This window comes from Ambystoma mexicanum, chromosome 10, assembly GCF_040938575.1.
Source record: "Ambystoma mexicanum isolate Mex_15411 chromosome 10, UKY_AmexF1_1, whole genome shotgun sequence".
In the NCBI taxonomy this organism is placed as follows: Eukaryota; Metazoa; Chordata; class Amphibia; order Caudata; family Ambystomatidae; genus Ambystoma; species Ambystoma mexicanum.
The window spans coordinates 1206986598-1207003631 of NC_090932.1; positions in this window are offsets into that span (position 1 = coordinate 1206986598).

Here is a 17034-nt window from a genome sequence, read left to right on the forward strand (position 1 = left end):
CGCTTGTAATGACATGAACTAGCCTTATAAGTAGGTGATTTTCATTTGCATGTAGGCCACCATTGTTGTGTGGTCCTTGAGTGTGTCGTTTATCGACTCATATAATTTACTGAAGGGGCCAGTGCGATGGTTACGGTTGACATTACTGAGAGCAGGTCCACTCTTTTGCTCGGTGAATCTTGCCTCGGGATTGCTGTATCGTGCTGAGTCTTTTGTTTTTTAGCGGTGTTGAGTTGAGTACTCCTGTGTTGGTTGATGTTGCTTTATCTCGCTGCTCCTTTGCTTTACGTTGCTCCCGCAACTTCTTTGTGTCTGTTAATGCATATTCTGTGTTCTCTTGTCGGTCTATGTTTGTTGGTGTTTTTAATTGCAGTTCTCTCTTGTTTGGTTCATCTGGCTCCTCTGTTGTTATTTTGGGGAGCAGGGTCTCTTGATTGTAACCCAGTGTCAATTTGGGGTCTTTGCATTGGTTACTGTGGGTATTCTCTTGTTCTTGTGTTTTCGTTTGGTCAGAGGCTTTTTTAGGTGGTTCCCTTACGTTTGTCTCTTCACTGAGGTTGGCAGTTAGTTAGGCATTTCATTTTCTGAAATGCCATCTAGTTTGGGTGGCTGCGTTTGGTGTATTTCTTTCTTTATGTTGTTCATTTTCTTTAGGTTCGGTTCCTTCCACTGTGTTGTCCATAGTAGATTCCAAATGGGTAGCTCGGCTCCTTCTAGGATTTCTGCGTCCGACATTTCAGTTGGCGTGGATGTGTTTTTCATTTGTTTTTGGAAGAAGTTGTCTAATAGGCCAAATTTGAAGCCAGTAGGTTTCTTCCCCTTAATCTCTCCTACTTTGTTTTCTGTTAGTTGCTCTGTACCTTTGTTCATGCTCTTGGTGGTGTTGGTGTCTGATCTGCTTGGCACCATGTCTTTGCTTAATTTTGCTCGCTCTCTTATAGGTTTCGGCAATCTTGAGTTGTCTTTCCTTATTTATTTTTTATTGTCTTCCTTCTTTCTGACCTTTTTGGTTCGTTGTTTCCTGTGTCCCTGTTTTCCCTGTGATTTTGTGTTTGGCGACTGTGGTTTGAGCCACGTTTTGTGTTGATGCACTGTCGGTCTCGTCTTCTGATGTATAGGAAGTGCTCATGTGTCTACATGAGGAATCCGACCAGGCCGACTCATCTGGTAAGATGTTTAGGTCTGACATTGTTCGTATCGGACAGGTATCAAGCCCGCTTGCCTGTTGTACTGCGGTTTCCGTTGGCCTTTGCCCTCCTTTTTCATATAGATTCTTCGGATGGGCAGGGGTAGGGCTCTTGTGCTCAGTTTCTTCGGAGTGTTGCGGGCTTTCACTCACTTTCGCACGTTTGGGCGGGATCGTCATTGTCAACTGCTTTTCCCGTCCTTCTTCTTTCCGTGGATGGAGCGGCTGAGGCAGCTTTTTCCCAGAGGGTGATCCCGTGTCTCCGCCCTCGCCTGCCATAGGGTGTGGATCTGGTGAGGCTACATTCTCCTTCTCGTGTACTTTCCCACCCGTATCCGACTCCTCTTCGAGGACCTGCGTGGGCAGAACCCCTGGTTTCCCGACCGGTGAGGCGGCTCATGCACACAGGCGCTGGAGTCGCGTCTTCACTGGGCAGCGGTGGGGTGGCTGGCTGAGAAGGCAAGGTAGGAGGGGCTGATGCCGAGACCGGCCCCGGCTTTAGATCATTGTCCGCTTCAAATGGAGATCTGGTCTCGACTTTGCGTGCATGTGTTTGTGTTTTCTTATGGTGTGTGCTTTGTGAGTTCAAACTTGTGGCTACTTGTGACAAACGTTCTTGTCTGAGGCGGCCACTCCTCAGTCTGCTTTGTGATTCGACCTCCGATTGTGGTTGACACTGTTGTTGTGGATCTGCGTATGCATTGGCAGCCCTTGCTGCCATCGCTGCTATTACTGTTCCGACTGCAGAAACTCTGCAGCAACTCCGCGGCTGCTCCGCGGCCTCGTAGGGGGTTTTGTAAGCTCCACCTACGATTAGAGAGCACAAAGGACAGACTCTCTCCTGCTACTGCTGTGACTGCAGAAACTATGCAGCAACTCCGCAGCCGCTCCGCGGCCTCGTAGGGGGTTTTGTAGGCTCCACCCACGATTATAGAGCACAAAGGACAGACTCTCTCCTGCTACTGCTCCGACTGCAGAAACTCTGGGAGTAGCTTTCTACAAAGAAGACATACTAATCAAGGGTGACACATTAAAGGAACATGACAACAGGTTGTGGATAGTGTTAGGAGAACTGTGGACGGCAGGCCTGACTTTGCAAAAAAGAAAATGTCAGTCCTAAGTACCTGAAATAGAAAAACTAGGTGGAGTGGTATATCTCCAAAAAAGAGCTTACTGACTACCATTCTGGATTTAGAACCACCCAAGGACAAACAAGGGGTCATGTAATTTTTCCGGATGGTTGAGTTTTACTCTCAGTTTGTTAGAAACCTTGCACATCATCCTCCTGAAACTGATGCCCAACAACCATGCTGCATCCTGCGACTCGATCCTGAACCGGAGGTAAGCCCTAAGGAGCTTCCTCAATTGCCTGCACAGATGACTACAATATTGCCCCTAAAGAACTGCACTACATCCGATTGCAGCCTAGCCTGGGAGTGCGCCTTACACTTTAAAATGGCCACTGTCGTATTGGTACACCAGCCTAAACCTGAACCTGAGCTTTCCAGACTTTCCTAGATCGTGGCGGATAAGCTGCAACACCATTCATGCCCTCCAATGAGGGAGCGCCGGCAGGTGAAGTCGGCCCTCTCTGAAGGCCCACTATCAAGGCTCCTGCCTGTCTGGCCCTCTCAGGCCAAGGAAGGCTGAAAGGCTGTGTCAACGTTTGTCCATACTTGAGAGATGCCATTTAAGCATATCCTGATCTGCAGCTTGCACATGTCACTCTCTCTAACCCTTCCTCTGGCCTCTCTCTTTCTTCCAGCTGCTTTCCACAGCAACACGATTCCCAGCAAAGCAAGTTGCATTACAGTGCCGATTACAACTGCACCTCATAACCAATGGTCACTCAAGGTGCATAACACATGCCTAATTTTACACTTCACACAGACAGAAGTCCCCGAAGCGTACCCACACCAATTCAGAGTGTCCTCAATAAGACCATTCGGCTGTGACACGGCCATGCGCGCACGCCTCCATGTCGAGTAAATCGAGTCACCAAGAGGTGCATCTCATATACATAAGACACCCCCATTTGATCCAGCAGACTCTGATTGTATACCTGGACCACCCTGCTCCATCAGGAACCACCAAGCAGACTGTAAAAGGGATGGCATACCTCCTCTAAAACCACAAGTACTTAGCTGAACAGTTGTGCACACCCTCACCACCAATCTCAACAGCAGACACACGACTCACCTACGAGAGACCATTGATGCACCCTGCCAGAAGAATGATACAATGTGCCAAACAGGTCCGAAGCACAATAATGTAGACACAACATGTGAACTATGCCGAGTGAATACCTCCAATGTCCAGCCCAACAATGCTACAAAAGAGTGTTATGCCCAATGATACTACTATGAGTCATATGATGCACAATGAGGCTACAAAGAGTGTTACACCCAATGATTCTACAATTAGTGTTATGCCCATGCTATAATGAGTGTTATGCTCAATGATGCTATAATGAGTGTTATGCCCAAGGATGCTATAATGAGCGTTATGCCCAATGATGCCATATTGAGTTGTAGGCCTAAGGATGCTACAAAGAGTGTCATGTCCAAGGATGCTATAATGAGTGTTATGCCTAAGGATGCAACTATGAGTGTTATGCCTAATGATGCCATATTGAGTTGTAGGCCTAAGGATGCTACAAAGAGTGTCATGTCCAAGGATGCTATAATGAGTGTTATGCCTAAGGATGCTACTATGAGTGTTATGCCTAATGATACTTCTATGAGTCATATGATGCCTAATGATGCTACAAAGAGTGTTACACTCAATGATGCTATAATGAGTGTTATGCCCAGTGATGCTATAATGAGTGTTATGCCCAAGGATGCTATAATGAGCGTTATGCCCAATGATGCTTTAATGAGTGTGATGCCCAAGAATTGTAGAAAGATAGTTATTCCCAAGGATGCTATAATGAGTGTTATGCCTAATGATGCAATATTGAGTGTTATGCCCAAGAATGCTATAACAAGTGTTATGCCTAAGGATGCTACAAAGAGTGGTATGCTCAAGGATGCTATTATAAGTGTTATACCAAATGATGCTATAATGAGTGTTATGCTTAAGGCTGCTACAAAGAGTTTTATGCCCAAGGATGCTATAATGAGTTTTATGCCCAAGGATGCTATAATGAGTGTTATGCCTAAGGATGCTACTATGGGTGTTATGCCTAATGATGCTATATTGAGTGTTATGCCCAAGAATGCTATAATGAGTGTTATGCTTAAGGATGCTACAAAGTGTGTTATGCCCAAGGATGCTATAATAAGTATTATACCAAATGATGCTATAATGACTGTCATGCCCAATGATGCTATAATGAGTGTTATGCTTAAGGCTGCTACAAAGAGTTTTATGCCCAAGGATGCTATAATGAGTGTTATGCCTAAAGATGCTACAAAGAGTGTTATGCCCAAGGATGCTATAATAAGTGTTATACCAAATGATGCTATAATAACTGTTATGCCCAATGATGCTACAATGAGTGTTATGCTTAAGGCTGCTACAAAGAGTGTCATGTCCAAGATGCTATAATGAGTGTTTTGCCTAAGGATGCTACTATGAGTGTTATGCCTAATGATACTTCTATGAGTCATATGATGCCTAATGAGGCTACAAAGAGTGTTACACTCAATGATGCTACAATGAGTGTTATGCCCAGTGATGCTATAATGAGTGTTATGCCCAAGGATGCTATAATGAGCGTTATGCCCAATGATGCTTTAATGAGTGTGATGCCCAAGAATTTTAGAAAGATAGTTATTCCCAAGGCTGCTATAATGAGTGTTATGCCTAATGATGCTATATTGAGTGTTATGCCCAAGAATGCTATAATGAGTGTCATGCCTAAGGATGCTACAAAGAGCGTTATGCCCAAGGATGCTATAATGAGTGTTATAACAAATGATGCTACAATGACTGTTATGCCCAATGGTGCTATAATGAGTGCTATGCCCAATGATGCTACTATGAGTGACCCATGACTAGCGACCCCCATTGATTCTATGTGTGACCTATGCCTAGTGCATCCTGGGCCAGGAGACAAGGCCTCAACCCCTCTCTGCAGACTTGCTGCGAGGGGGTGTCCAGCTGCACCATTTTCTATGTGCAGAATCTACTGCTCAAGCACCATTTTGCCTGAGCGCTTCACGTTCCCCCAACGCCCGACACGAGGAGCATCCCAGTGCTAAGATGGCTGCCGCTCTTGTTGCCGTGGAGACGGGCAACACAACACAAGCCTGATGCCAGGATTCGTTCCCACACCTTCCTCGGCCCTCCCCTCCTGCTTCAAATGGAGGGGAGTGGAGCCGGGAGGCGAAGCCACAGATGAAAGGCCAGGAGACAAGGCCTCAACCACTCTCTGCAGCAAGACGTCGCTGACCGCCACAACCCGCTCTTCCCTAGCCATTACTGATTCCCGCCTTCAGGAATATGCGCTTTCCGGTCATGCCCCATTGTATTTCCTGCTGATACTGTTGATTTGCATAGCAACATGCCGATTCCTGGTGCATGCCCCACTGTATTGCCTGCTGATACTGTTGATATGCATATCAGCATGCCTATTCCTAGTGCACGGCCCACTGTATTGCCTGCTGATACTGCTGATACGCCTAGCAATTTGCCTATACCTGTTGCTCATCCCCCCTCACGTCCTCCTGCCAGCAATGTTGTGCCAATCAATTGTGCTCTCGTAAACTCACGCTCCCTGTCAGCACACTCCCTGGATTTAATGATCTCATCATTATGGACAACCTAGACCTCCTCTTTCTTTGTGAGACTTGGTTGACAGACACCTCTGGCCCTATACTCTCCCTTGCCATCCCTTGCAGATACACTATCTACAGGCAAGGCCGGGTGGGACAAAGAGGGGGAGGCGTAGCAGTCATTGCTAAAGATACTATCTCCATTAGAAGGTTCAATGGCAAACTCGGCCAAAACTCTGACTACCTCCCACTTAAACTAAATCTCTCCTCCAACTGCACTATTGCACTTCATCTCGTCTACCGCCCGCCAGGCCCTGCAACAGATTTCCATGAATCCTTAATTCATGCCCTCTCAGACAATCTTAAGGAATCATCTAAAATCTTGCTCCTTGGAGACCTCAACTGAGGACTCAATGGCCCTTATGACCTGAATGCCTCCATGCTTCAGAAAGCCCTCTCCACCCTAGGATTCACCCAAGCTGTCTTGTAGCCTACTCATGAGAAAGGCTGCACGCTTGACTGGGTGTCCTCTCATAACTGCTCACTCCTGGTTTCAGAGATTGCTCCCCTTCCCTGGTCTGACCACTACTGCATTAAATTCAACATCACTACCTCTAAGGGTGCTCCAAAAGTGACTATTCCACTTCTTGCTGCTCTCTCGAGAAGTTCTCGTAAGCTCACTATGGAGAACATCCTGCCCCTCCTCGCAGTGCCTGCCCTTCTGCCTCCTTTTCCAAATGACCCAGAGCTTCTTGCATCAGAGTTAATTTGGTCATCACCCAAGCTGTTGATAAAGTTGCACAGCTTACTCTCAAAAAAGCAAAAAAAGCCAAGCATTCCAATGCATGGTTCATCCAAGATCTACTGGACTTTCGTGCAAATAAAGGGTGGCGCTTGCTACTTGGAAAAACCACCCTAATGATGCCTCTAAAGCAGCCTTTAAGGCCATCTAAAAAAACTACAAAACTGCCATCATTCAGGCCAAGGCCACCTCCTTCAACACCAGAATTGAAAATGCAAAATCGGTGAGAAAGGAAATATTCTCCATTTTCAGGGAGCTTGAGTCTCCTGCACCCCTACTATGATAAAGGATACAACATGGTGCAACAAGATTCAATTGGCCATGTTGGATAAGCTTGAAACTCTGCACACCAAAATCCTTAGCCACCAAAAATTCCTCTCTGACCTACTAGCCAAATCTCTCGACACTGCGCCTCCGACTACTCCAGAGAACTCATCCCTAGTGTTTGATTTCAGGGATAGGAGTGAATCTGAGGTCAGTGCACTCCTCAAATCCATCAAACCTTCTAACTGTAAAGGGGATGCTTGTCCGGCTCAGGTTATTGAAGACTGTGCCCCGTCCCTTACCCCATTCATCACTGCCTTCAGCAACTCTTCCTTCCGGTCGGGCCTTGTCCCAACGACACTCTTAAAAAAATGTCCCTTGACCCATTGGTCCCTGGGAACTACAGGACGATTACGACTGTGCCGTTCTTACTAACATTTCTGGACAAAGCAGCCTATCTGTAAGTCCAAAAATTCATTGAAGACAACCACCTTTTGGGTCTCCGGCAGTCCGGCTTCCGACCTAGGCACGGCACAGAAACGGCCCTGTTTGACTTAAAAAATCAAATGGATGACCTCAGAGACTCAGACAAACCTGCACTCCTTCTTCTACTCAACCTATCCTCTGATTTTGATCTGGTTGATCACAAGACTTTTTGTCACCACCTCTCCACCGCAGCTAACTCCTCCTGTACCTGGATAACCTCCTTCCTACAGGACATAGTCATGAAGGTGTTTTCTGAATCTTCATGTGCCAGCCCTAGTCTCATCAAGTGCGGGGTCCCTCAGGGTTCTTGCATTGCTCCTACACTCTACAACCTTTTCACCAGGCCGTTGTTCAAAATCTTTGACTCACTGGGCATCTCATATACCAACTATGCAATGCTAAGTGCTCATCCCACTCTCGGGGGATTATCTGGCCGACCTCAACCCCCTCAACTCCATCTACTCTACAATCCAATCTTGGATGGCAGAGAACTGGTTATATTTCAACAGGGAGAAGACAGAACTTCTGTTAATTGGATCCCCGTCTACCCTGGGTAAAATGGACAAACAATATTTTTCCTTTACAGTCAACAACATCCCTATTGCTTTCTCCCAAGTAATCATGACACAAGGAGTGTACATCAAACCTGACCTATCCATGAATAGACAGGTTAATGCTGTAGCCTCTGCCTCAGCATACCATTCCAAACTTCTCAATGCAGCCAGATGCTTCCTATCCCAAGAGAACTGTCTCACCATTACAAGGGCAATAATTGGCTCTAGGCTTGACTATTGCAATGCCCTCTTTGTAGGGACCTACCGCAAGAATTTGGCCAAACTCCAACTCGCTTATAACAATGCCCTTCGAGCCATGACAGGCATATCTAGAAAAGACCACATCTCGGAAGTCAGGAGGAATGTCCACTGGCTACCCGTCAAGGAAAGGATTGTCTTGGAAACATTCGCCTTGATGCACAAATGCCTTCATGGGCTGGCCACCCCCTACCTAGCCCACAGAATTGTCCCCCACACCACCTCCAGACTATCGAGAGCTGCGTATTCCAACAGAATAACGGCACCCATCACACGCAAAGTGCGGGCGGGTAGCACTATCTTCCCGAATATGGCTGCTACCTACTGGAACTCTCTCCCCCGGAACTCCGACAGATTTTACTCTCATTTAGCTTTCAGGAAAGCTATCAAAACTAGGCTCTTTATATGAAATGTCTCCTCATGGTCATTTGTAAGCTTCTGTACATTTAGTTTGTTTTCCTGTAAATGTAACTGATCACTCTGCATTAAGTAACCTCTTGGGCCGCATTTATGTAACCCTGAATCAAGCCTCCATACATGTCCTTCATAGCGCCTGGATGCCTATGGGCTGTAGTGCGCTTTATAAATTCAAATAAATAAATAAATAAATCCCAATGATGCTACTATATATAACCCATGCCTAGCGAGCCCCTTTAATGCTAAGTGTGACCTATGCCTAGTGAACCCCAATGATGCTACAATATGTGACCCATGCTAAGTGACCCCTACCAATGCTACACTGTGTAACCTAAGGCCAATAAATCTTGCCACAGACGTTCCAAGTGATCCCCACTCAGCCAACCTGATTGCCAAGATCATACTCAATGTGTCTGACTCCTCAGAGCCAGTACAACTCCCTGAGCTCAACCCGGCAACCATAATCCTCAATATGTCCCTCTGCCTTGAAACTCAACAAGTACCACTGTAAATAATAAAATAAGTGCACCACCTCAACAAACATCAAAGGAGGCCTCATCAATGCAAGAATGCTCCTAGCACACACACTAGACATCTCAGATCTCTTCACCACCAACCAACTTGACCTACCAGCCATCACGGATATGTAGCTGCATGCAGCTGCCGGCCCAGCTCTCTCACTAGCTATTCCTGAGGGCTACACTATCCTCAGAAAAGACAGACCACTAGCCAAAGGAGATGTAGCACTCATTGCCAAAAAGAACCTGACACTAGGAGAACTGCCCAAGTCATTCTTCCACTCAGGAGAGTTACTATCTATAAAACTATCCCTCGCTGACACCGCCTCCCACACCTTAAACATGATATATAGGCAATCCGGCCGAATCCTATCTTTAGACGTGGACATCACCCTCCTGCTGAGCAACAATGCCAAGACATCCTCCAAAATTATTATTATGGGAGACTTCAATCTAGGCCTACATGACACCATAGTTGCTAACGCCAAAAATATAACCAGCAAAATTGAATCACTAGGATTTACACACTGCATCACCTCACCGACACACAACAAAGGTTGTACACTAGATTGGCTGGCCGACATGAACGCCAACATCAGTATCACCTCCAACCACCCTTGCCCTTGGTCTGACTACAACATCATCACCTTTACCTTTCCAAAATACACCATAGTCAAAGCCTCATGACAACTAGCTCCCACCTTGTATTCCAGAAACACATGCAACATCACTCCAGAGAACATGCTCCCCATGCTCTGCCCTTTCAGAAACCATCAACACTAAGATTGCGATCCTGACCTAATGGTGTAGTTATATAACCAAACTCTCCTTCAGCCGATAGACAAAGTTGCCCCACTAAGTACCCGCAAACAAAAACCTAGAGCGCAAATAAACGGCTGGTATACACCTGACCTAAACATTCTACCGGCCACCAAATGAAATGCTGAGGCCACATGGAAGACCTCCCCATCAATTACCAACAAAAATAAGTTCCTAAATGCAGCAAAAACGTACAAACAGGCCATTATCCAATCAAAGAGCATCACCTACAACCAGCGCATGGCCAAAGACAAAACAGGCTCAAAATTACTCTTCTCCATCCTGTGTGAACTCGAATCCCTGGTGCTTCCACCAGAAAATTGCCTTAAGGACTCCTCCTGGTGCTCTAATATACAGAAAGCACTCCTTGACAAAATTGTCTTATTACAAAGCAAAATTGCTGACAAAAAAGTCAATTTATCTCTCCCAACTATACCAACCAACATCAACCCTCCACTCATTCCTAACACACTATTCAAATTCAAACTCGTTACAATAACAAGAAGTCACAAAAATTATAAATACATTCAAAACTTCAAGATGTCAAAGCGACAAATGTCCAGCCCCCATCATCAAAGAATGTGCTAAAGAACTAGCACCATTTATCACCTCACTCATCAACTATTGTTTTGCACAAGGGATCGTTGCGAACAACCTGAAATATGCATGGGTTCTCCCATTCCTGAAAAAACCCTCTCTAGACCCTAACACCCCTACTAACTACTGCCCTATCACTACCATCCCTTTCATCCTTCTAGACAGATCAGCCTACCTACAAATACAGGCACATCTGGAATCAAACAATATCCTTGGTCGATGCCAGACAGGCTTCTGGCCAGGAAAAGGCACAGAGACAGCACTCCTAGATCTCAAAATCCAAATGGAGGCGATTTTAGACAATGGGAACCTAGATATCCTGTTCCTGCTGGACCTATCTGTGCTGTTCGACCTAGTAATCACCAAATCCTCTGCCAACACCTATCCTCTGCAGCCCAATTCTCCCCCCAAGCCATAGCTTGGATTGATTCCTTTCTCTCCAACTACACTATACTGAGAGTTTTCTCCAATCTAGCTGCAGCCATACCAGCCCCAGTCTTCTGCAGCGTACCACAAGGCTCTTGTGTTTCGCCAACACAACATGTTCACTAAGCTCCTATTCGACCTCCTGGATGAAGAAGGCATCTCCTACACTAATTATGCAGATGATATGCAGATCCTTGTGCTTATCACCGGCAACCACACTGAGGATACCAAGTCCACCAATAATATTTACCAAATCATCCAAGCCTGGATGGCACAACAGGAACTCTGCCTCAATGATGATAAAACAGAGCTCTTACTGGAAAGGACCCAAACCAGACTAAACACACTGCACTGTGGTTACAAATTCTTTACCATGTAGGAACACCATTACCAACCTAAAAGAAGTGAAAACCCTAGGAGCCTCGACTCTGCGCTCTCCCTAACCAGAGAAGTCAATGCAATGGCTTCACTTTCTACTATCCTTCCACCTCACCTTCCCTACCCCACAAGCAACGCCAACCTCATCACTGTCACCCACCTTCGCGGTCATCCGACCCATGAAGCGCGTGTCAGTTGAGGCTTTCGCTACCACCTTCTTGCATCTCCTCCCCCCTCGTCTGACTCCCACCCTGACACAGTCCTCTCCACTCTGCTATATCTGATACTCTTGATATCCTTGCACCTGTCATGAGAATCCGCCTGAAGCCCAAAGCCAAATGTAACTCCTGGTATGACTCGTATCTCGTCACCCTTAAACGCAAGTGCAGGGTGGCAGAGAGGAAATGGCGTGCTTCATGTTCATCCTCTGACAAACTGGCCTGCTGCCTGCTCCAAAGGAAATACCGGCTCTCCATTCTCACCAAGAAGAGAGCCCTTATCCAAGCCTGCATCTCTGTGGCATCTAACAATTCGGCCAAACTCTTTAAAGTCTGCAAGGAGCTGGCCAACCCTGCTGCAGTCTCCACCTCTCCTGCCCCTCCCAGGCCCTCTGCACGGCACTGGCCTCTCACTTCATTTCACAAACTCAGGACATCTTGTCCTCACTCTCCTCCTATCACCTCCCCCCCTCTATTCCCCGCTCTACCTCTGGCCCTTCTGCAGCCACCCCTCCTCCCTCCTTCTCTACCTTTCCCCCTTTTTCTGCTGACAAGGTTTCCAGACAAGTCTGATCTATGAAAGTCTTGTCAAAACAGGTCCACCACTGTTCCTCCAAAACTATCAAGGACCACATCGACTCCTTGGCTCATGCCCTGGCTGACTTCTGCAATCACTCCTTTGCCACTGGAGTCTTCCCATCCCCCCTCAAGCACTCCCTTGTGCACCCCCTTCTTAAGAAACCCTCTTCCAACCCCTCCTGCCCAGCTAACTATCGCCCAATCTCTATCACTCCCTTCCGGGGCAAGCTCCTGGAGAAACTGGCCATCTCCCAGCTTAATCTCCATGCTGAATCTGTTGGTAGTCTTCATGACCATCAGTCTGGCTTCAGAGCTGCCAGAAGCACGGAAACTGCTCTCCTGAACATCCATGAGGACCTGCTCTCAAACCTTGACTCTAACTTCCCTTGTGTTCTCATTTAGCTCGATCTCTCTTCTGCCTTTGACACTGTCAACCACACCATCCTGCTCAACCATCTCCATGATAACCTGGGTATCACTGGTCAGGCTCTGGCGTGGCTGACCTCCTTCTTCTCCAATCGACCCTCCCAGGTCCAACTGGGGTCCTTCCTCTCTGACATCTTTTTCTCTACCTGTGGTGTCCCCCAGGGATCTAACCTCTCCCCCTGGCTGTTCAATCAGTATCTGGCACTTCTTGCTCACTGCATCGCTGCTCTCTGTCCCAACTTTCAGTGCTACGCAGATGATACCCAGCTCATTTTCAGGCTACCCTCGGCCTCCTCTTCCCCTTCCCTCATCTCTGACTGTCTTTCTGCTATCCATGAATGGTGTGCCACCAACGACCTCTGCCTTAATGCCAGTAAGACTGAGATTCTACTCATCGGCACACCCACTCCCTCCTTCCCTGCAGCTCTCTGGCCGGCCTCCCTTGGCCCTCTTCCTGCTCCTACCTGCAAGGCAAAAAACCTCAGGGTCATCTTCGACTCCACACTCTCTTTCTCTCCTCACATTTCTGATGTCTCTAAGAAGTCACACTACCAGCTACACCTCCTCAGAGGTATCCTTCCTTTCCTCTGCTTCCCCCAGAAGCTCACTGTCTCTAGAGCCCTGGTTCTCTCGAAGCTGGACTACTGTAACAGCCTCTATCTAAACCCTTGCCTGCCTCTACTCTCCGCCCTTTGCAACTCATCCAGAACAAGACTGCGAGACTTGTCCTTGGCCTCAAGCCCAGGGACCGTATCTCTCCAGGACTGAAATCACTACACTGGCCCCCAGTGGATGCGAGGATTAAGTTCAAAACCCTCTGCATTGTCCACATGGCCTTCTAGGGCCTTGGGCCAAAATACCTTCAACTCTCTCTTCCTACATATCTTCCTTCTTGAGCTCTTCGCTCATCCACCTCCAACTCCCTCAGAGTCAGCCGCTTCTCCAAGCAACGAGTTGGGGGTAGATCTCTCTCCGCAGCAGGGGCCTCCCTCTGGAACAGCCTTCCTGCCTCCCTGAAACTTGAGGAGAACCAACTCCGGTTGCGGAAGCACCTCAAAACCTTTCTCTTTGCCTCTGCTTTCTCTCCCTCACTCCCCTGCTAAAATCACTGAATCTGCACTCAAACTGCAACTGGGCCACTCACCGACCTCAGTCCTTGGCCCAGCCACTCTTCCCTGCACTGCCTCCCTGCACTACGGGACTGTCTCTGTATCCTACAACCCCTCCTCTCAGCACTTACCTTGCACTTGCCACCAGCTGGCCCTATTATTTATCGTGTATTCTACTAACCCTGTACTGCACTTTCCCCTCTCCCTTTCCCCTTGCACTTTTCCCTTCCCCTCTACCCTTGCACTTGCGCGATCTGAATGACACTTGGCCTAGTAGGATCGTTGTCTGTCTCCCCTTGTTCCCCCCCGCCTCGTCGCGCCTTGAAACACTTGTGTATAGGCGCGTTACAAATGCCATATCATATCATTTCGGCAGCAGCCCACACAGCTAAGCTCATTAATGCCTGCCGACCTTTTCTGACACCAGACAACTGCATTCAACTAGCCAGAGCCCTAATACTATCCAAACTAGATTATTGCAATTCCTTATTCACAGGATCCTCTACAAAAAACATGAAAAGACTTCAAATCATACAGAACAACACCCTTAGAGCAGCACTGAACATCCCTAAAAAATAACATATCTCTGCCACCCACTGGCCACCCGTTCTAGACCACATCAAATCCAAGACCCTCTCCATCACACAGAAGTGCATCACAAACACAGCTCCCAAATACCTCTCCAGCTAAATCACCCAAAATCACTCAGACAGACCTACCCGAGCTATCACCGCCCACCTCACCAATACGCCCATATTTAAATGAGCTAAAGCAGGCAGCCATAGCTTTCCAGTTATTGCAGCCAAACAATGGAATTCCCTACCTCTCTCACTTAGATCTGACCCTTCGCTATATTCCTTCCACAAAAAACTGAAAACCTGGCTCTTTACACAAGACCCCCTAGCCACACCTACCTATCTACCCCACCTATATCACCATCATACTAGAACAGGCCCTCATCTACCATATTAGGCACTGCAACGAGCTCCTCTCTGGGTGTCATATAATATAATACTAATTGGTTGTTTATAACGGTGTTAAAACCCAGAGGTTTGTACTCTAATGATCTATGCATTGAACTGTACAAAATATCTATGCTCTGAACTGTAACTATTTCCCATATGTATGTACCCCTTCTATTGATTGCAGCAGCGCCCAGATGCCTCTGGGTTTGGCACACTTTACAAATGGAAATAAATAAATAAATGGCAAAAACGTAAGAAGTCTATGCAAGAAAGATGCAGTGTTTCAGTGGACTGCAATTTGTGACCAGGAGTTCAATAGTATATAGGAAGCCAGTTCTAAGGTGCAAATCCTAAGTAGCTTTCCCATGACATTGGAAGAACATGTAATGATGGATGCAAGCGTCACTGGTCTTGGGGAAGGTTTGCTACAGAGAGACAGTGGTATTGATAGAGTCATAGCCTTTGCATCCGGGGTGCATAAAGATGCAGAACCAAGAAGCTAGGCCATAGAGAAAGAGGCTTTGTGTGTTTCCTGGCCTACTGGTAAATTCAAAGTGTTTTTATTGGTCCCGAAGTTCAACATTCTTATCAATCACAAACACTTGGTCAGTATTCTTACTTCCAAAGGATTTGAGGGGGTGTCACACATAATTGTGAGGTTGCTCACCTCGTTACAGAGGCATGATTTTGAGGTGGAGTTCCTCCCAGATAAGGAGAACACTATTGCAGACTATCTTTCCAGATCTCAGAGCAGTCGTATTGTGGCTGAGATGGAGGAGGATGATGAAGACTCCTGTCACAAGGTATTCTTGTTCTGTGATGGTAACATAAAGGCCTTGATGTGGAAGTGGAAGAGTTGATAAAATAACTGCAGTGCTTGCACTGAACACAATGTTGAAAATGTATGTTCAGCTATTAAAGCCCTTAGATTTCCCAGAAATACCCTGGGATTTTATAGCAATGGACATACATTGACTTATTACACCCAGCAGGGGGAAAAAGAGGTATATTTGTGTACTAGTGGAGTTTTTGTTTTTGTTAGTGCTTTATTTTAACAAACAGAATAACTGAGAAGAGAAAATAAGATGCCGAAAGTTCTTGTGTTCCAATAGCCCATCCTTAGTTGGTCCGGGCAGATCTTTTCACGGAGCTGTTATTGCTTTGAGTCAGCCGAAGGTTCCTGACAGCCAAGACCAGGAGAACTTCTCCAAGGTCCCAGATTTGGACTCGGGGAACAACTTGACCTCTCTGCTCAGGGCATTCCCATTATTGGCCAACAGTGTAATTCTGAAGTTTTGATTTCTTGGACTTGTTCTCTGTGTTCTTCTGCCGTTATGTCTCTGACAGGCTCAGTTTGGGGCTGCTTATTGCTTCTTAATGCCTGCCCTTCTGGCTCCAGAGAGCAAGTAGCTTCGGTTCCTGTTTGATTGTGAGATCAAAACCCAGGATCAATAGGCTTTCCGCTGCGCCCAGCAACATTACCTTCATGACTGGGGAGGTTGTATGTAGATATACGCTATCTGTATTTGTCTCATCTACAAATACTATGATCTTAAAATCATTGGATGTTATCTGGCGTAAATGCTGGATGTACTGTAGAAGGTCCATTAGACTCTTCCTGTTCAACATTAGGTCATCCTCTGTGTCCACCAATCTTTCCAATTTTACTGAGCGGTTGCTCAGGCTCCCTCGGAATTTGGGTCCGCCATAGGGGCCAGATGGTCGACGTGATCCCTCCATTGTGCATCAGCCTCGTTGGTGTCATGAACAAGTGAGTTTTTTTGTTGTTGCAGATTCCCTGATTTTTACAGCCATGCTTAGGCCCTGTGGTGGTTTTTCAAGTTCCGATCTATGCGCAGAATTCCTTGAGATTTGACTATGTTGGGGGTTTCTCTCAGCTGAGATTGTACATTGTGCAATCGGGTGTACCTAATGAGTGTGTAGGTAGTCAAACCCCACCACTTTTCCCGCTGCCTGGGATCTGTTCTTTCCTCCAGTCTAGGGTATTTCTGTACATGGTACTCCTGGGTATATGTATGTTCTTGGGGTCCTGCTGGGGAATTCAGAAATTGAGCAGTTGCGTCCAAATCAATAGTATGCAGATGCACAGACCTTGCCTTCCCTTCCTCAGCTTGAAGTCTGTTGTCTGATCTTGATCGTGTTTCTTCTAGTGTTAGAAATTTTGAAAAGACAGCGTCCACCAAGTTTCTATTTTTGTCAGGCCTAGGGCTGGAGCCTACCATCAGAGGCCGCTCTGTTATAGGGGCAGTGGTGGGGGGTTCCAGCTGGGAATCTAATTCTTCTATTGTAT